Below are 22429 nucleotides of genomic sequence, written 5' to 3'. Positions count from 1 at the left end.
AAGTCTAGTAAAAGATTAAAACTTAGCTTTAAGGGTGTGTTTAGTGAGCTGAATTATTTCGGGTTAAATTCAAAGTTTCTCTTACTGAGCGTCACAAAAGTTTAGTGTACCGAATGCGTCGCTGTGTCTTTATCAGACCGCGGTTGGCCACTATGTCTGTCTCTAAAGTAAAATCTTGCAATAATGTGCATAATAATGTTTTTTATTTTATATTTTAGTGACCAAGTACGTTTTTGTTACTTTTTTAGCGTAAGCACTAAATTACAGCAAATAAAGAACGTTTTTTCCACCGTAATATCTTGTTTCATATGGGATTTTTTCATAGTGTAGTAACGGATCAATTCGTATTTAGTTGTTTTATATAATAAATAGTGCCTTAGGAAACGAGTATATTGACATACGAGCTCAGTCTCGGAACGCTTAGGCTCCTATGTAGAGGTACGGCCGTATAACGATTCTTAACGATGTCGTGTTAAAGTTCGTCGCACTCATCGATACACTCGCTACAGTTTGCAGTTAAAACTGGCTTTTTTGCGCAATAGAACGCTGGAGGTACTGGCATCGATTTGTTGTAAACTGAGTTCAGATTTCCGCAATCATGCTATCAAACATAATACGCTATAAATCTGGAAATTTATAAATTTTATAATGTAAATATATCAAATGCCACAGGTATATATATCAGGTATATATATATATATGTTCAAAATCGAGTGACATAATAATAATACTAGAAATTCCACTGTCATACAGCCCACGACAAAGTGATATTGGAAAAAGAAAGGGTACTGATGGTTGAGAAATGCAATATTAGCAGTCAAATGGCACTGCAGTGCAATAGGATAACTGCAATGGTAGCTGTAATGTACTGGGTGTTATTATGTACAACATACAGCAATAATGAAAGGAAAAGATTATATGTTTATATCTCTCCCCCTGCAATAGGAGAAATGCAATATTGGCCAATATTAGAAGTGAAATGCACTGATATTATTAAAATAAACAATATTACTAATACCGTACAGGATGAATTTATTCGCGGAGTTATATTTCGCGAAAATTGTCATTTCACGCATATTCGCAGATTAATTTTATTCGCGGCTGAAAACTGTCACTCTCTATGAAGAGTTAACTCTATTACGTCGACCAATAGAGTTAACCCTACGCATGCGCGCATTGCGTGTTTCGCTTTCTATTTAGCTTACAACTACGGGTGGATAGTGATAAGCTATAAATTTTTTGCTGCGTTCAGAGGTTTTTACGAATATTCATAGATTTGCAGGCCTTTGATGAACCAACAATTTGTGGTAAGTAATGAGTTTTTTCAAAACCATTTACTAAATTAGTTGAATTTTACTTTGGTTCTTCGGTAAAACGCAATATTTATTTTTTCCATCCCTACCGCTTCACTATTTGTTTTAGTGTGAGAGAGAGAGATTTTTCATCATACTCGCAAGCACAATGACGGCAAGGGTGGTATATGTCATTCTTAGAAGATCACCAATCATTCAGGGAGGTCTGGAAATTGAGGTAGAAGCGACCGCAGCTACTTACAAGGAAAATATATCTGTTTTAGCAAAGGAACAAAAACACCTTTACGAGCACAAATCTTTGGCCAACCGGCAAAACTTTGCAAAAGTAAGCCACGAGGAGAGTTCTGATGATTACTTCCTTACTAGTCATGTAGTAGCAAGAGAATCGCCTTTGACATCTACCCAAGACGGTGACCGCGACAGAGCTGCTATTACCAAAATAACTAGTCATAGAGCACCATTACACGCTAGTATTCACTTATCAAGAGTATCAGTTTAATTTTATTGCTCTAGACAACCGCCATATAGACTAAACTGTTTATATTTACTCCATTTATCGTTTGTAAAATTTTATTTGTATTTGAAATATTTTATTTGTACACTCAAGTTTGTAATAAATTATAATATATCTATACATGAAATAAAATATGTAATTTAATCATGTTTGCTGCAGCGATATCAAGGAGTTGTTGTCGATGAAGGGGTCTAGGTTCACTGGTTGCTTCTCTGCCAATATTCTTGCCTTGATGAATATTACTACTTGTCTCTAGCTTTTGTAATCGGAGTAGGTTGTTTCATTCTCAATCTGCAGTAAACACAAAAAAGAAAACATATTAATAAGTGCAAAAACGTGCTGTAGTGCAGACGTGCAAAAACAATAGCTGAAGTATTTAATGAAAGCGATCAGTTTTTAAACAAAAGAATTAACTAATGCAGTTAATTATGGAAAAACGTATCTGCACTGCAAATCAAATACATACCATAATGTCCAGATCAGAATCATGATCGTCCTCAACTTCGGTATTAGAGATTGATGGAGTTGATTTCAATGTAAAAAGACTAGGAGAAATTTTTTGTGATGACGAAGCCATGCCGAATAACTTGTGAACACCTTGAATAATTTTGTAAAGTTTGATGCAATGGCAATAAAACTCGAAGCCCAGCGATGATTTTAAAGAAGTTTTGGAACTCGGCTACGTTTAGTACTTCTGCCTAGCGGCTATTTTTGCGATGACGCCATTCTACATATCTTGTGACAACCTTGAATAATTTTGTAAAGAAATGTGATGCATTGGCATTGGTGTTAGCTCAAAGCCCAGGCAATGATTTAAAAAATGTTTAGAACTCAATTACGGTTAGTATTTATATTAAAAACTAGCCTAGCAGCTAGTTTTTAATTTGATGCAATAGTTATTCTCCCTTGTGATTAAAAATAGAACTAATTATTCACGGAATTTAATAACTCGCGGAATTGACTGTTCGCGAAATCGCGAATTTTTATAACCAACGAATATTTGCATCCGGTAGGGTATAGTAATAATATAAAACCAATGCACAATTTTGTTTACATTTCAAAACGTCATAGCTAGCAATATCAAGAAGTTGTGATATTTATATAGATTTTTAGAAAATCTGTAGTTCTGTAGTCATCCAAACTTATAATTAAATATTGTAATAACCTCATAAGGATCGTTAGAAAAAAAAATCATTGTCATTTCCTTTACATACACTGCGTTGGACATCAGTTAGAATACCAAAGCACTCAAGAGTGTCTAAAATGTCAGTTACTTTGAAATCGGCAAAAACGAATCTTTCATGAAATGATTTCAGTACTCCTACGTTAATTACAGAAACCTTCGGCAATTCGACAATGCTATAGACTGGTGAAATGTGCACGTTATTTTTTCGTGAAATGCGCATGACTTAATCATTCTATTCTCTGTTGCTCGGCATTTCAATTTCCTGTCTTAACTTTTATTAAACCAAGCTTGTCAAGCGTTTTGTGAAGAATTTCAGCCAAATTAATTTGTCTACTTGTGTATAATCAGATCAGATGGGTAAGTTTTAAGATAATGCCGACGGTATACAAAGACTTAGTAATATATTTAAATAGGTTTATATGTGTTTTGTATCGTTATTATACTTTAACGGCTCTACAAAACGAAGGTTAAATTTGTTGATGCCATTTCAAGACAAGGGCTCGTCTCATTGTTGATGAATAATTTTCGTAAGTTGTGTGCACATGCATTTATCATAAACACTCTCAAACTTCGCATCCGCTCGTTTGGTCGTGGGACAAGCGGCATCAAAAATTAAAATTTTAAAACAAATATTGACATTTTTAAAACAGAAATATTAGCATCATTTTCTCGGCCAGTTGCGTTCTGATTGTCGCTTCTGTTTGGAACCATTTCATATTCTTCTGGCCGTGCAATACCTTTAACAATATCTTCTAACCTCAAACCTTTTTGCTCTCTTTATAGGGAAGAAAGGATGGAAAGCTCTCCGGCGGGAGAGTCTAGTCGTCAAAGGGAACCTTTTGAAAGCGATCGCCTGTGTATATGTATTTGTTTACTCCTAAGAGGTAAGCGATTACAAGAACAATATGCGGTTTAAAACCCCTTCATTTTTCAAATTCCCTTTTCAACTTGATATTTCGCGTTTTTCTCTTTAGTCTTTACAGATATCGAGAGATGACTAGAAGTCGACTCAGCCATCGAAATGGAGGAAGTTGTTGCCAATAGGTTAGCCTGGTGAGCAGAATATTTTTACGTTATATTTCTGTGATTTTAGCGGAGTGTATATACAGTGGAACTTCGGTTTTCGAATGCTTCGGTTGTCGACCAGTTCGGTGTTCGACCAAAGTTATTGAGATTTGTTTGTTTCGGATCTCGAACATAAATTCGGTTCTGGACCAAACCGGAGCATGCGCATTAGAATTAAACGTTCGGAACAGCTGTGGAAACAGCACGGGATCATTCTTTTACACAGGGCGAAGCAAGTTACGCTTCATAAGTTCTTTACAAAAAAGAACAAACTGTCTGGGATGACGTGTCTCTACCGAAGAGATTTGCTAGAGAGACGACTCCTCCAGTCGAGTTACCCTAAATTGTTTTAGAAGATTCTCTTTTAAAGATGTGAAATAAAAGTGCCATTGTTGTTCATATTTTGTTTTCACATGATTTCTGATGTAACTGGTCAATTGCATTTTTGCTGTTTCATTATCAATTTCCCGCAAATTTTGGTATCGTATCTTAACCTAGAATGTTTTCGATGTTTTAAGAGTAAAACACGAAATTTTTACTTTTCTGTTTCTTTTTTCACTATCGATCTGTATCTACTCGTTTATATTTATAGTATGTACTACACAGTACAGTTTATGATGTAAAATGTTGAAAAAATGCTTTGCCGAATTTGTTTTTTCGTCTTGGCATGAATTAAAATTTACTTACATTTATTCTAATGGGAATAATTGTTTCGGATCTCAAACAATCTTCCAGAACGGATTATGTTCAAGAATCGCGGTTCCACTGGTTTAAACCAGTTGGAGTTAATTGATCGTCTTGCATATTTTAACGTATTTACACTTGTATTTACATACTAGTAACTATTTGAGGTTCATCGTCATAACAACGCCTTGATATTTAGCGTATAAATGTACATTTGCTTGTATGTACTGTACGCGTAGCTGTCTATACCTTTAGTTATTTTAGTTCGATTATGGCTCAGAGTATTATATCGATAAACAGAGTATACTGCCTGCGTAGGGAAATTTTATGTTAAAGCGCTTATATAGTAGATGTGAATCTTTTTTCGACATGTTTGGATTTCGTTTTATGTTTACAGCTAACTCCAGACTGGAGTTAGACTAACTCCAGACTGGATCCTGGGCCCGAATTACCGTTTGCGAGAAAATGATGTTTACCCTTGCCTCGAGCACATCAGCAAACGGTGGCCTGGTGTGGTCACTCGAGATTGCCACTTTATTTATTCATCTACTAGGAAAGGCGCCTTATCCACCTATAAAATGCACAGATTTGGACCCTTTCGCTGGTGCTGTGGATCATGAATGTCGACGTAGAAGGTGTGATCTTTTAGGTCAGGTTTTTATTTACATACATGTACATTATGCAAGACTTAGGTTATGGCGTATGTATGAAGGTGTATAAACTTGTTCTATACTGTCATGATGAAGTTTAAAATCTGCTTGCGTCAACGGGTGTTGTTTTCTGTTTATATTTTGTAACATCTCATTTGTATGATAAAAAGGTGCTTTTTTCTGTTTCCATCATGGTCGATTAGCACCGGAAGCCATCAGCGTGGTATGTTTAATATTGTTCATATTTTTCTACTGTACATATGTTAAAATATATTATCACATTTTGAGCTTTTCTATGAGTACGGTAGCAAACAAGCCCTTCTTCTTGATATCTAAGACAATGTGAATATAACACAGACCTTGTATCAGTTACGCTGGCCTAACATGCATATTCTATTTCAAGGTAATCGATTTCGCATATGTGCAACAAACAAAAAAAACACATTTGTAGATACTGTACGGTAAGAAGATGCAGATGTTGATAATGATATCATAGGTCCCCGGTGCTCACTGAAACTGTTGTTTGGATTATGGGCTGCAATATTTCATCCGTAAATTTTGAAGAGCACGATTCTGACTATTCTTCTCGTTGATCTGGCAGGGCAATCCGTCTTTATCGTACCCTGAACCAGGTTTCGCCATTTTCTCACTGATGGACATAGACCTATTAACTATACAACTATTAACTACAACTATAATTATTATATTAACTTTAATGTGTACTAGAGCTGAGCTTGTATGTCAACGTTCTTGTATCTCAAATAAAATTTCCTACATAAAGTGATCAAATACAAATTAATCTGTTCCCATTTAATTTACGCTAAATGGGAACTTCACGCTTTACCTTAACTGAAATTTTTATGTAGTAAAAAGCAAAAACTTTACATAAATTCTCTATGTTATAGGAGGCTTAACTGGAATTTATTTTAAACCAGGGTTGGCATTTTTCCTGAGAAAACTGATAAAAACCGGGAACAACCTGAAAAAAATGGGAGCTACTGGGAAATACTATAATGCCAGAATTTATTATCCAAATATTTTGCTAAATGATGATAAATTTGATAGGAATTGAAAATTGGACTATTCAAGTAGTTGTGTGGCGCCATATTCACGTCACTCAATTGCAATGGAAATAAAATTGTGTTTGAAAGTGGGAAAATTGGAAAAAAACTACTCCCGAAATACAGCCAACGTTAAATACGATGAGCCTTTAATGAGCCATTACGATGAGCCGAAATTATGGGACATGACGTCACTAGTACGACCATTCGTGATGTCATATCCGTTTTCAAAATTACCAGATATGACGTCACTAGTTTAACCATTAGTGACGTCATTTCCGTTTTCAAAATTACCGGATATGACATCACTAGTATACTCATTTGTGACGTCATTTCTGTTTCCGAAATTACCGGATATGACGTCAATAGTATACTCATTCGTGACGTCATTTCCGTTTTCGAAGTTACGGGACATGGCGTCACTAGTACGACCATTGGTGACGTCATTTCTGTTTTAAAAAAAACCGGGTATAACGTCACTAGTTTAACCATTCGTGATGTCATTTCCGTTTTCGAAGTTACCGGATATGACGTCACTAGTACACTCAATCGTGATGTCGCTTTTGGTTTTTTTAATTTACCGAATAAGACGCCACTAGTACATTCATTCGTGACGTCATTTCCGTTTTCGAAGTTAACGGGTGTTACTCTCATCTGGCTGTTTTCATTCTTTCTCAATCGACTGCTCTTTCGATGTTCTACAAATGTAGGAGGACATGATAAAGCAATCTTTTTGAGAATTTAGGAAAGTATCATCATGTAATTCACTTTCTCTAGATCGATACATCAGGAGCCCAACACTGAGCACGGGATAAGAGGATTTGCACAGAGTGATGAGGAGAAAAATGGCAGCAATTATAAACATGTATTGTAAGTGTTTTGGCTCACCATAAATCAATAAGTTATGTATAAGTATATGTAATAAAAACAATTTGTAAAGTTGGTATCTTTGGTAAATATAAATTTGACAAAATTCTCTCAACAGAACCTTAACGGTAGAGTATAAGTACTAGAGTATGAGTTGCTCAGCTGGTTCTCTAAAGATTGGTTGTGTAATATGTTAAAAGTGAAAGCACAGCAAAAAAAATTGTCAGTGTGGTTTACTGCCGTTTGATAGTGAGTGTGACGATACTATATCATGATAATCATGAAATCATAGGCTAGATCAGGGGGTGGGTAACTCCCAAGCCAACAAACCATCTACTGATTATCTAAACCTATGTATGACTGTTTTGTAATTTACATGATCTTAAAAGTGAATATATGTATGTACATGTATTTCCAGTAAAGCAATATACATCCGCAGTGCAAAAAAATTAGCCAATAATCCTACCTACTTGGTGATTGATTATTTGAATACAGAGATTTATGGAATATCATTTTTTCAAAAATATTACATTTATAGAGGAGTTGTATAGTGGTGGGATCACCAAAACATTTTCTATAATTGGGAATGTCAATTTATTTACATGATGTACATCAAACATATTTTTGATGACAGGAAATTAGACAACCCGCCCTGCAGTGACAAGGGGAGAGCACCTAGCATAAGCTGCATCAAAGTATATACCAAGTAAGTTCGATACACCTTGACAAGCAATTTGGAATACTAATGATTAGATTTTTTCAGACTTGTGTTGATGCAGTGTGATCGTTAGTGATTAAATTATTTTGTAATTGCATGAAAAAAATGAAGCGTAATAACTCAAATAAAAATCTGTTATATTTTTGTCAAAATTTGCTATTGACAATTCATGTACGAATACGGTTTGACGATATTATACGAAATGGAGTAAAACCTCCATTCAATGAGCCAGCAGTATATTTAAAAACAAATCATGCGAAGTGTATTAGTTGCGACCGTAATCCAAGGATGTGTGGATGAAGCAGTTTGGATGAAAATGACACGCAATGAAGATTGATGAGTAAACACGAGCAGATTACTTCTGTTGATTTCGCATAACGGAAAGGCAGGCCCAAAGTGGTCACTATTTTCCTGCAAGCTGTGTAATGCTCAAATAATATTAGTAGCTCTATACCGATGTTAAAGAGATAAAATTACCAAGCACTCGTACACCATCACTGTCATGGGTGATGTCTGTTTAGAGTAGCGCTGTTATGTTGTTGAGAATACTATGGTTTATATCAGGAGTTCCCAATCTTTTTCATTCAATATTTATGTCGCTGTAATGATAACGCACTACTTTTTGTTTATTATGTCAATCACCCGCATTGAGAATATAATTTTATACTGCAGAAAGAAAAATTGTATACCCATACCTTTGGCAGAGTCACCTGTCGCTGGAATGATAGCCACTGCTGCACCGCTCATTGACAACGTCCCAGATGCAACGTTTCTATTTTGCTCCATCCCGGATGGAGCAAGATAGAGCACATAGCATCCATCAAGATATCTCTGAGAGGTATAAAAACATTTTTTAGTTTCTATCTTACAACCATCTTTGGTAGGAGAGATTAATTCCTGGAACATTTATGAAATATTATTTATATATACATGTACTTGACTAGTTTTTTATATGCCTGTACTTGACTTAATACAGCAACTCTTAAAAGCATCGCGTATCTGCAAGCATAAATTTGTGCCCACACTGGTGAAACTACAAATGACAATGAATACAGTATTTATGTCAAATCTATTAACCGATGATAATGTAGGGCGCATTTAGGAGAATCAGATGGCCTAGAAAGTACCATGGACAGTTTTTTGGCAGAAAGAAGCTTCCAAAGACCACATATTCATATTGAGAATTGGTAGCGAGTGCCATTTAACATTTTACATATGCATTGTCATATTTCAGTTTTATCTAGTATTTTTTCACTTTTTGTTCAAAACAGCAGTTAATCAATTTAATGTTTGCAGATCATTACTTACTGGTACCACAACCACACCTGTGCCAGAAATTCAAGAAGATATCATTATGAGTGAACAGTAAGTAAACGCTAGGCATGACGTGTCGTATACATTATATATAAATGTATATATATTCATCAGGTGCCAAATAATGTGAATTCATCAGTTAAATTAACCTTAATGATAAAAACTACTATAGCTCACTTTCAATTTTGTAGAGAAAATTTTCAAGTCGTAACAGAAGGGAGTCGGAGAGGTAAGGATTTTCTTGTGAGCAGCACAGAATGTCTGGTCATCGCTTCGCAATGACCAGACAAGGGCTAACGAAGATCTATCGGCGATGGCAGCCGAAGGAGCTGTCCTTCGACAGTTATCCAAGAAGGTGCGAATTTCGTGGCAAACAGTCGACACAATGAGACCCTGTGACCCTTCTATCGCCATAACAAGAGTTGTACTAAGGTACAGTTTTATTTCTGTATTGAGCATATTCGTTATTATCTATATCATCTTTTTATTATTATTTTAATCACCGAGCTTTTTTTAATACTGTATAATTACATAATAGCAATTATTGCGCAGTTACTAGTTCAGGTTAACAGCAGTTTCGGAAAAAATGAAATAGCCATTACTGAGAACACATCTTTATCTGCAAAAAAGAATAACATATTATGAAACTAAAAAGCGACCTATCGTAATAACATTTTAGTGATTTTTGCAAGATACAAAACAAATAATACAGATACATATTCTAAAATGCTCAAACAATAATATAAAGATAAAATTTAGCTTTATATTTTGTGAACTGAAAACACCGCTAATCGTTGTATGAACTAATTTAGTGAACTGGAGAACTAATGAACCCAAGTTTAGCCTGTTTTGACTAGCTTTATGAAGGAGTTGTGTGTTCAACAACAGCAAAATTCTAACAGACAATTCTCAAACAGCTTGTTGAGAGAGTCGAGCTAGTTATGTGCGTGCTACATATTGCATAAAATGATGCTCGGTAGGCTAAGAAACGAGGTATAAATGAACTCCATGCTAGTGCCAAGAAAGTGGTCAAAGATGAGCTGATAAATTTATCGGATGACACTGAACCTCAACAGCTACCAAACCCGGAGAATATAGCGAGAGCAGTAAATTACCACCGTCAGAAACTCCGTCCACAACACCAGTCCGACTTACAGTTTGAAGTAAGTTATTTTTTGCCATTAGAGTAGAGTAAATACAATAAAAGCTTATTGCTATGGCGGATTAGAGTGCCCTGGGTTTGCATAAACCGAGTTATATTTACAAACTCGAGTTTGTAAAAATAAGGTGCAATATACTGGTATCACGATAGCATAACCGTAGATATATTAACATTATATTAACAATGATACACCGACAGGCACCCGTTGGCTAAAAGAAATTAAATTATGTATGTACTGTAAAACTAAAACTTATTGCTTTCACCAGGAACTCGAGTTTACAACGCACAAGTTATAAACCAATTTTGAAGAACTCGGCTTCTGCAAACCGGGGAAAATTGCTCAAAAGCAAGTTGAAAGACCCGAGTTACTGTTTCCGAATTGGCAATGATCCAACTCGCTCTAAACAACTCAATTGATCTCATCATCTCTTTTTTAATGATTTTCCCTAGCTATATTTTATATGGAATTCTTTTTGGGTGCATCATTAAACGTCCTTGATATACTTTTTATGTTTGTTCATTTCCGGTGTTCATTCAGTTTCTTGTCAGGTTCTAGAAAGAGAAGTCTCTTTTTTTAAATTTCAAAAAGAAGAGGCTCGGCCCCTTCATAGATTGTTTTAGTTCACTTTTTACATTTTACAATTGTTTTTCTACAATTCAATTATTTATATAAATATTTACGCGCAAATATCGCCAATAAATATAATTTAAATATATACTGTATATTTGAATTATTAAATTATTATTATTAAATTATGATTAAATATAACATGCACAAATGCGGTTCTGTAAATGAAACACCCCAATTACTCACTATTGCTTTTTTTTTACAAACCCGTGTTAGTTTTGCGCGACACAGCTCGAGTTCATCAAAACCCAGCCCGAGTTCTTTGAACAGCAACCCAAGTTCAACAACTCGGTTTGAGAACATGAACACGGGGCACTATAAGGCTCCATATATTGCTTTATTCAAGATGAGCATCAAATTTTTTGCTAGGTTAAGACTGATTTAATACTGTAAACAAAAAACAAGCCCTTGTTTTTCTTCACATCGCTACGACTGTTTCCTTGGTTGAACTGGTCGGGTCATCATAAAAGCTCATTTGAAAAGCTAAAATTCTTTACTTGAAAAAATGCTGTACGATTCTTGAAGAAGCGCAATTTAAGTTGCATCCTTCATAGGAAACAACACCATTATTATTATTGTCATTATTATTGTCTCCCACAAATTCGAATTTTCTCCAAAGCTGTGTGCTGGTAACTACTGCAATGAACAAACAACTTTGAAAGGAATCTTTTGGCCTAATAATTTGGGATAACTCCCCCAATAGGATTGCATTTTCAGGTTCTCTTGCACTAATGTGTCTAGTCAAGCCGGTAGCAAATTTTACGACGGTAAAGGAAGAATTATTCGCATTGCATAATAATCAGTCAAGAACATATAATCTATTGGGTAACAATGAAATCCAATGTACCTATTTTTGCATTTCAATTCAGCCATGAATATGCCGCTATTTACAATGTAACCTTAATGTACTATGCCAATATTTTTAGCTATCTCGCTGTTCATTGCCACAGTATTACTTGATTGCTGATATTTGTAATGATGGCCAAATTCCGTTGATTTTCGCAACGGAAATCCAAATCAAACTTCTACAACAATGCAAAACCTGGTATTTGGATGGGACTTTCAAGGCAGTAAAAGATCCGTTTTACCAACTATTCAGCATCCACGGATATGCGCAAAAAGGAGATGCAATAAAATCGATTCCTTTGCTCTTCGCAGTCACGCAGGAAAACTTCAGACTACAAGAGGGTAGATATAGTCTAAAATATTCCAAGTTTGTATTACTGCTAGGTAAACAATGAGTCATATTTGCTAGACACGGTTTTTAAGAAGAGCATTTTTTGGAAGGCACGCTCTTCCTAAAAACCCTTTAACATACCACAACTTGGTATGATTGATTGACTATTCTGCTTAACCCAGGAATAAAGAACAAACTCTCCACAACAATCCAAAGCTTCTGAGTTTTTTCATTGATAAAAACAGTAGAAAAATTGGTTTTATCAAAATGAAAAGCAAATGCAATCGCTTTACATATTTTCGTGAGTGCAACAGGTTGCATGCAGGTTGTATGTGTTAGATGACCATAAATTTTTCGAAAAACTTTTTAAATAGTTATTGTTAGCAAAGTGATAAAAAAGCAGGGATTTTTATTTAAATGTCAACTAATTACATATATTTAAATTTTTGCAACATGTTTTCATCCCCTCTACATGTACATCCACACTTGCATAACCTGAGTTTTAGAAACATCGCATTCATTAAAGCGTAAATTAGACACAGTAAATTATTTTGTTTTTAAAGAGCAATGAAGTTTTACTATCGTATATGTCACGGTTGTGTTACATTGTAATGTTGTATGATTTCCAGCAATTGAATCGTATATTCTATCAGGTATTACAAGAAGTGCAGGATGTTCTAGGTGCCTGTAACGTGAAAGAGGTTGTGGCAGATTGCGAGAAAGGTCAGTACTTCAATAACTAGTACATCTATTATATGTCACCTACTATTTCTGGTCTGCTGATCTAGTATAATCTAATCTAATAATATGATCTGGTCTATAAATAGATGAATATCTATTTCATTAAGATGTGCTATAAAGCCTGAAATATGTACATTCACTGTACCTGTGAATATTATCATTATTCATATTCCAACAGAGCTTGACAGGGTTTGCTTGTGGAAAAATTAGGAACACATATAACGCAATATCGAAGGTTATTTTGACAAGCAAGTGCGGCGGAAAACACAGCATAATATTATTGTGAATTTTCAAGAAGCTGCAAGCAAAATGAAAATGAACAAACCTTTTGGCTTTAATAAACAAGACTGATGTTTTTGCAATACGACAACAAAAACTAATTATTTACTTGTTCAACAGGTTTATGGAAAGCCGTCAAAGACATTTATGGCGTACTCGTACATGGATGTCACTTCTACTGGATCCAAGCTGTCTACAGAAAAATACAGGCACTAGGCTTGGTGACTCTGTTAAAAAATGACAGTAAGATAGAAAAAATTATCAAAAGATTGTTAGCCTTACCTATGCTGCCTGCTCAACATATTGAGGAATGTTAAATCAGATAGGCACAAACCGATGATAGACTGACAGCTTTAGCTGAATATATCAGATCCACCTTGATCACATCGACTAAATGGCCACCCACTTCATGGTCTCAGTTTATGAGGCCTACAAGAACAGACAACGATGTGGAAGGTTGGCACCAACGATTCAACACCAGGGCATTTAGAAATGGTGCCCCAAACTTGTATCAACTAATTACAGAACTGTACAGAGAATCGAAATTGACACTGATAAATGACACTCATTTTTGCTAAAAAAAACTTACAAAAAGGGTAAAAAAGTCATCCGCAACGCTTCAGGGAAAGCTGATGCAGCTGTGGAGAGATTACAATGAAGGTGACTTGAAAACTTCAAGCCCGCTAAAAGCATGTAGTCACCTTGTTGGTAACAACTGCATGTCTTTTGGTTGATTTTTGTTTTTGGTCTCCATAAAAACTGCAAGACTCTCATTATAGTGGAAACATGCCAACGTTGTTCTAATATATAAAAATGGTTCTAAACATGATCTAGTTAACTATAGACCTGTGTCCTTGAGTAACTATAGACCCGTGTCTTTGAGTAGCTATAGACCCGTGTCCTTGAGTAGCTATAGACCCGTGTCCTTGAGTAGCTATAGACCCGTGTTCTTGAGTAACTATAGACCCGTGTCCTTGAGTAACTATAGACCCGTGTCCTTGAGTAACTATAGACCTGTGTCCTTGAGTAACTATAGACCTGTGTCCTTGAGTAACTATAGACCTGTGTCCTTGAGTAACTATAGACCTGTGTCATTGAGTAACTATAGACCTGTGTCCTTGAGTAACTATAGACCTGTGTCCTTGAGTAACTATAGACCTGTGTCATTGAGTAACTATAGACCTGTGTCCTTGAGTAACTATAGACCTGTGTCCTTGAGTAACTATAGACCTGTGTCCTTGAGTAACTATAGACATGTGTCCTTGAGTAACTATAGACCTGTGTCCTTGAGTAACTATAGACCTGTGTCATTGAGTAACTATAGACCTGTGTCCTTGAGTAACTATAGACCTGTGTCCTTGAGTAACTATAGACATGTGTCCTTGAGTAACTATAGACATGTGTCCTTGAGTAGCGTTTGCTGTAAGCTGTTTGAGCATATTTTTCATTCTGTTCATTCTTACATAAGTACACATCTTAATAAATATAACATCTTGATAAAGATATTCAATATGATTTTTGTGCTTTTACTTTTATCAATGACTTTGTTGACAACATTAATTCCCATTTGTATAGACATTTTGCTGATGATGCTCTAGCTATACGAGACAAAGCCACCATGGTGCAACAAGATTTATACTCTCTTGACTCTTAGGCTAAACTTTGGCACATGAAATTTAATGCACAAAAGTGTCACCATCTCTCCGTTGGCAAGTCTTCTCTGCTGAAAAATACAAATAATTTTGATCATTGTCTTCAAAGCGTGACTTCTAATCCTTATTCTGGGGTAGAGTTGCAGAATGATCTGAAATTTAATAAACATATTTGTAAAATTGAATCGAAGGGAAAGAAAGTAATTAGCATGCTTACGAGGGTTCTCAGAGATGCAGATCAAAAGACAAGAAAGATAGCTGTTACTTCACGAGTTAAACCAGGTCCTGAGTATGGTTTGGACTGCACAGTTTGGGACCCTTACATAAAAATATACTACTTTGCTAGAGTGAGCTCAAAATGTTGCACTGAAATTTTTGTATGGAGGCAGAGTTAGTTTTATTCAACTATGAGAAATTTTTTGAACCATTGAAAGACATGAGTTAAACTTTGTCATACTGTTTTTTATGTATGACAAAGCGTCTAAACTGGCTCTTCCATCTGCACTCCAGTGTGCATGGAGAGTGAGGTGAGCAACCCTGCAGGACTAAAAACAAAACCCGCCGCAGAGCAGCTTCTTTGCAAGTCAACGGCCAGCTAGCTAAAGATGGCGTCTCAACAACAACACCCAACAGAAGGGAATGGCAACCACAAAATATAAACGGAAAAGAGTGAAAATCTCTGAAATTCGCTACCTGGGACTTGTAATTTAGATGTTGCATACAATGCTACTTACATATAAAATGGTAGGACTACCAAAGCTTTGGAATTTTAAGCACACATCTTAGCATTTTTGTGGTTCCGAGGAGCCACCAGTAGTAATAGTAGCAGCGGCAATAGGAAAGGAACGGAGATAATAAATTGTTTTTATTTTACATTTCCACAATTTTCGTTTTGATTAATAGATGACTTTAATCCGTAGTATAGTATATTTTTCAATCAATGTTAAGTGAAAACGCTACTATTGCATTATTTCTTACCATTTTCTCTTCAACAATCAATGGTAGGCACCATCTCCATAACTGTAGACGTAATCTCCAGGAAGTGTAAACGTAACCTCCAGGAAGTGTAGACGTAACCTCCAGCATTGTAGGCAAAACCTTGTAGCCGAATCCTCTTGTAGGCGTAACCTCTGTAATCCATTCAAGCGATTCTTCAATCAAAGATTAAATGCATTTAGTCTTTGCATGAATTTAATGATTGAATCTCAATGCATTTAATAATTAATAGATCTAATTAGAGATCTTCATTGAAAAATGAAAATCTTGCGTTTTCTTCACTTAATTATGCATTTTCTAAAACAAAGGAGCTTCTTGATTGAGTATTGTTTGTTGGTGTTTACTGTAGTCAGCTGGGTCAATGAGTGATAGGTGGTGACAAAGAAACATTGTCAAACATCTCAGTCCATATTTTGCATATTGGTTATACAACAATATTTTCTGTCATAGGTATAGACACTCGGTGTTTCATACACTCCATGGCTTAATTCACTTTGTTTAATTTTTTAGGCTAAGACGGTAGCACTGCTTAAGCTACGTATACTATTGGGCTTCATAAATAGAATAACTATTCTATATTTTTTTTATAAACCAGTAATATTGGACAATTTGTTTAATAGTATAGCATGCCTCTGTTGATCATTATTAAAACTTAATTTGCCTATTTACAAAATTGGAGACTGTATTGATGTTTGAAACGTCAAACAAATTTCAACACAAAGTGTATAACCTTCATGCAACTGTATGATTATTATTTACCTGATGGTTTGGTTAGTTTTAAATTATTATACTGTTATTAATTTAAAACTAACCAAACTGATGGTTTGGTTAGTTTTAAACTATTATACTGTGTCATGCAGAACTTAGGCTATACTGTATTATTGTGTTGTTACATTATATTCTGGTGTATTGTACTATAATAACTGTATTATGTTGTATTTGTATGCAGTGTTGCATTGAATTGTGTTATAGGATTATAGTAGTAGCTGGTTAGTATCTTGCTAGCAACTGGTTAGTGGTAGCTTGCTAGCAACTGGTTAGTGGTAGCTTGCTAGCAACTGGTTAGTGGTAGCTTGCTAGCAACTGGTTAGTGGTAGCTTGCTAGCAACTGGTTAGTGGTAGCTTGCTAGCAACTGGTTAGTAGTAGCTTGCTAATAGCTGGTTAGTAGCTTGCTTCTGTTACTACTCACAGCCAGCCTTTAGTGAACCTTTACCTGATTTTATTATTATACACATCACTATCGTTGACTGTTTTACTAGAATTAATTTGTGCTGCTGGTTGATTCATCTTGGCTGGTGTTGGAGACAAAGTAGGTCAGTACTGGTGCTGCTAAATTCAAATAGCAACAGTCACTGTTCTCATACATCATTGTAGGCATGCCAAGGCAGGCTAATTCACCAATATGGGTTTAGCCAATTTAGCTTAGCTAGTGTGCTTATCTGTATGCTTATAACTTTTATAGATTGCTCTTGCTACCCAGGTGTTATCTGCATCAGTGGCTGATTCTCTAATTACCCTGAGAGAGTTAAATCTGCAAGTTTCAAGACTGTGATGCCACAGTTGAGTTCATTCAGGTTAGTCTATTTTCCCATGTGTAACTGCAATTTAATACTGCAAATACTTGTCATTGGAAATTTTAATGTCATGCATGGCAGTGTGATCATTGTTGGAATAATGTAGGTTAACTTATATAAGTGGTAGATCTAAATTAAAATTTGGCCAATGCTATTAAATGTGGTTTTTTGTTGTGTTTCTGCAGAAAGTTGATAGACTATTTGATATACTCAATAGTCGGTCAGTTGCAGTTCGTGGCTATAAACGGCCTATACGGTTGTCTAGTATGGAAAGTCTAACTCTGTTTTTACTAGACACAAAGACATATCTTATGAGTTTGAGAACAATGGATGATACACTTTTATACAACACTAGGTGCTACTACATTTTTGTTGTTGAAAATGTTGCTATTCGCTTCCGTTCTCTTTGCTATGGTCGAAATAGACTGAAATACTAATTCAAATTTTGGATTGAATCAGAGTTGCACACGTAATATTCTGGCAGTGATATATTGTTTGGTGACCTGATATCGGAACAATTTTGGCCATTTTTCTGCTCTTGGGGATGTAAACAACTATTGTGATCTCTTATTAGATAGTCAATAAGTTTCACAGTTAAAATTCACTGGGCTGGTAAGGCGAGCGATGTCAATGATACCCAGTGGAAACATATGTTGATAAATTCAAATTATATAGAGCCCATATAGAGTTGTCTGCCTTTTGTTGAAACCATGCCAATAGCCATCAACAACAAAAACTTATAGTCTATGAATCTGTAGATTCACTTTAGCTTCGCTTAGCTAGCTTGACTTTGATATATAGGTTGAATGAATATGTAGATCTTTATCTTGACTCTGATATATAGGTTGATTAAGGTTGGGGATGGATAAAAGCACCCACAAGCTCATTGAGATTAAATGTTGCACAATGTTGCTAGGTTACTATAAAGGGGGCGTGACCATGTAGCATGGTTCAAGATAGCGCTCAAATTGTTTCACTGATAAATGACCTTGGCCATTCCAGGGGTAGTATAACTCAGTGTGTCTATGGGTATGATTAGCTAGTTCGACTGATTGCACACGGTGTAAGAAAAATTTTATTTTTGTATTACTACTCACCATTTAATGGCCAAATACTCTTAGCTTATCAACTAAAATAGCGGTAGGTTAAGTAATGACTAGATTTCTAAAAGTATTAAGCTACCATCCGACATTTTGGAGATAATTTTTTAATGTAGATCGACCAAGACTGTTTAACAGTCTTTTGGCTATCAGGGACTATATCTCGGTAAGTTGGTGTCGTAGCTCATGTCATTCGCTAGTTCTTATCATTTTCGTTGTATCGAAATAGTCATACTTTTATATACCTAAACAATCAATGTTTACAATACGCCTACACAAGGAAACCAAAATAAAAAAATCGTAAAAGATTTTAGAATGTTTCACGTCTTTCAAACCTGCCTGCTCGATTTATGAAGTAAAGAAGTAGGAAGTAAAGATGGAAAGCTCTCACACTTGAGCAGCTTGTTATCGAAGGAGACCTCTTAAAAGCGATTGCTGGTGTATAATTCTTGACATAAGAGAAAAGCGATTATAAGAGCGATTTCAAAATTAACATTTTAAAACAAATATCAAAACTTTTAAAACATAAATACATGTATTAGCATTGTTTGCAGGCCAAATGCGTTCGGATTGTTGCTTCTATTAGCGATCTTTGAAATAGGAGCATGCGAGCTGGCTCTAGATCAGGGATGTAGATTGTACAAGGGGCCAAATTTCCCAACACAATCTAGGTCGCAGGCCGAACAGGATGAACATTTATTTACACACTAAAACTAAATAATTTTGGAACATGAATAGGAAGTCAAAACAGACAGGAATATTATTCTAAAACAAATTTTAACCTTAAGCTACTTATATTTAATTTTTTGCTCTTCTTAGAAATATTCTGTTAAATGCATCCTTTGCTCCAATATCAATTTATATAAAAAAAAACTTAAATATCCCATAAGATTTGCTCTCTTTAAAAATATCTCCTGTCCAAGTTATACAAGTTGAAAATATGAACATTCCACAAAACCTAGAAATAAAATGCGTGCTTATCAGCAATAATAATGTAAATAAGTCAGTTTTTCTTTGCTCCTATGTCTCTGATCTGATTATAAGCTCTGACTGCAGCCGGATACCTAACATATTTTCTTGACAACCCAGTTCATTTACATTTGGTGTAAAGCTTTACGTTAGAGAAGTTCTCAGTATGGACAGCGGGTGCTCGTCAGTGAGTGCTCATCAGCGGGTGCTCATCAGCAAGTGCTCGTCAGCGGGTGTCAGTCAGACGATTTCTGTGGGCTTTTTGTTGATCTTCGTCAGTGAGAAGAGCTTCTCACGCAGAGATGTGCTCTCAAACATGCACCAGGTGACACCATGATGACAAAACTGAGGCATTGATGTAGGGATGGACTGACTGAACTGTGCGGACTGAATGAACGAACCCTGCGGTGTCGTACATTGCCTTCAGTTTTTTAGTACACTAAAGCTCAATCAGTTCCATCTGAATCCGTGCAGGTACAGTTCCATCTGAATCTGTGCAGGTACAGTTCCATCTGAATCTGTGCAGGTACAGTTTCATCTGAATCTGTGCAGGTACAGTTCCATCTGAATCTGTGCAGGTGCAGTTCCATCTGAATCTGTGCAGGTACAGTTCCATCTGAATCTGTGCAGGTAGAGTTCTATCTGAATCTGTGCAGGTACAGTTCCGTCTGAATCTGTGCAGGTACAGTTTCATATGAATCTGTGCAGGTAGAGTTCCATCTGAATCTGTGCAGGTAGAGTTCCGTCTGAATCTGTGCAGGTACAGTTCCATCTGAATCTGTGCAGGTACAGTTCCATCTGAATCCGTGCAGGTACAGTTCCATCTGAATCTGTGCAGGTAGAGTTCCATCTGAATCTGTGCAGGTACAGTTCCGTCTGAATCTGTGCAGGTACAGTTTCATATGAATCTGTGCAGGTAGAGTTCCATCTGAATCTGTGCAGGTACAGTTTCATATGAATCTGTGCAGGTAGAGTTCCATCTGAATCTGTGCAGGTACAGTTTCATATGAATCTGTGCAGGTAGAGTTTCATCTGAATCTGTGCAGGTACAGTTCCATCTAAATCTGTGCAGGTACAGTTCCATCTGAATCTGTGCAGGTACAGTTCCATCTGAATCTGTGCAGGTACAGTTTCATCTGAATCTGTGCAGGTACAGTTCCATCTGAATCTGTGCAGGTACAGTTCCATCTGAATCTGTGCAGGTACAGTTCCATCTGAATCTGTGCAGGTACAGTTCCATCTGAATCTGTGCAGGTACAGTTTCATATGAATCTGTGCAGGTACAGTTTCAAAATTGACGGAAAATGAGTTGCGAAACGATTCAAAACTCTTTTTTGTGCTTCAAAGTCACTGAAACGTCGCGCGAATGTAGCGCGTTTGTCGGCAAAGTCCGCTTAAGGAAACACAATTGTGCTGACTTTATTCAAAAATACTTAGCAACAGGTAAAGTGAGACAAGTTGCATTTGTCAGTCACTCCCATAAAAGCAGTTTCACTTGAAATGCCTTCACTGTGGCGGCATTTCAAGTGAAGGCATTTTTCATACATGTCAGTAATCATGCGGTCAGATTCCTAGAGCTGCAAACTTGAGGCGTTAAAATGACCTGCTATGTCAGCCAGAACGGTGGAGTCTTTTCCTTTACTGTCAACAAACTGACAGATTTCGTTGCTCAAAAATCCTGTTGAGAACAGCCAATGCACATCAGTATAATACGGAAGGTTGGCAAACCCTGAATCTATCTCCTGCATGAAGGACAGAAACTGCCGGTGATTTAACCCTTAAGCTTGGATAAAGTTTATGGTTTTCGTTACAGTGCTCATTACATGGTCCATATACAGGGTGAGGATGGACTGAAGATGTTCTTCAGAGCAAAGCTAGACTGACTAGGGTGAGTGCAGGTCAAATATATATTCCCTACAGGATGAATTTGTTCGGGAATGGACGTAATCACTCTCTATGAAGAGTTAATTCTATTGTGGCTAGCAACAGAGTTAACCCTCCGCATACGTACACCACATTTTTAGGTTTCCATTTACCGGCAGTTGCCAACTAAGAGTCGATCATGCTAAACTGGTATAAATTTCTTACTGCATACAACGCATGTTTATGTTTTTAGGTATTTAGCTGACAACTACGAGTTGATTGTGCTAAGCTTCCGGTATAAACTTCTTGCTGCGTCCAGAGGTTTTCATGAATATTCATCGCTTTGGAGGCCTTTGATGAGCCAACAACTTGTGGTAACTAATGAATTTTTTCAACACCATTTACTAAACTAGAAATTCTCCTGTCATACAGGCCACGACCAAAGTGAAAATGGAAAAAAGAAATGGTAGTGCTGGTTGTTGAAAATGTAGTTGTCCGCAGGAATTGACAGAGTGTAGTGTAAATGAGAGTTAAATAAAATTAATTTGAGGGAGCACAACTCCAAAAAATATGCAACTAACAACTTATTTTGGAGGTAAAGTTGGGTTAAAACCAGGTATATGAGTAATTGGTTAATTGTTGATATTACAGTTGTATTTGGTAGTGTAATATAAACAGATATATAAAGGTAAAAAATTTTTATTTTAGAAGTGTAAGTATAGAAAAATGTTAGGAATGTTGTGAATGGAAAGTATATGGGGAATGTAAAGTTGTATATAAAGTAATAGCAATGGAATGATGGTTTTTGATATAGAATAATGTTGTAAATAGATTTATATGTAGGCCTTATATAAGTATATGTAAAGTATACGAACTAATAGCAAGGAACTTTATAATAATAGAAATATAGAAAAG

At 36.0% G+C, this 22429-nt stretch overlaps 2 long non-coding RNA genes across 2 annotated transcripts; both read left to right on the top strand.

Moving 5' to 3' along the window:
* The first annotated feature begins 10436 nt into the window (after positions 1-10436).
* LOC137404882 (uncharacterized) lies at positions 10437-13577 on the top strand. Its single transcript, XR_010979743.1, has 3 exons — positions 10437-10535; positions 12993-13062; positions 13480-13577. It is a non-coding gene; the product is annotated as an uncharacterized lncRNA (long non-coding RNA).
* A 3888-nt stretch (positions 13578-17465) lies between these two features.
* On the top strand, positions 17466-21875 carry LOC137404585 (uncharacterized). The gene is made up of 3 exons (XR_010979712.1): positions 17466-17582; positions 21465-21539; positions 21768-21875. It is a non-coding gene; the product is annotated as an uncharacterized lncRNA (long non-coding RNA).
* Positions 21876-22429: the final 554 nt, after the last annotated feature.

This window comes from Watersipora subatra, chromosome 9 (assembly GCF_963576615.1).
Source record: "Watersipora subatra chromosome 9, tzWatSuba1.1, whole genome shotgun sequence".
In the NCBI taxonomy this organism is placed as follows: Eukaryota; Metazoa; Bryozoa; class Gymnolaemata; order Cheilostomatida; family Watersiporidae; genus Watersipora; species Watersipora subatra.
This window is presented reverse-complemented; position numbering and strand designations above follow the sequence as displayed.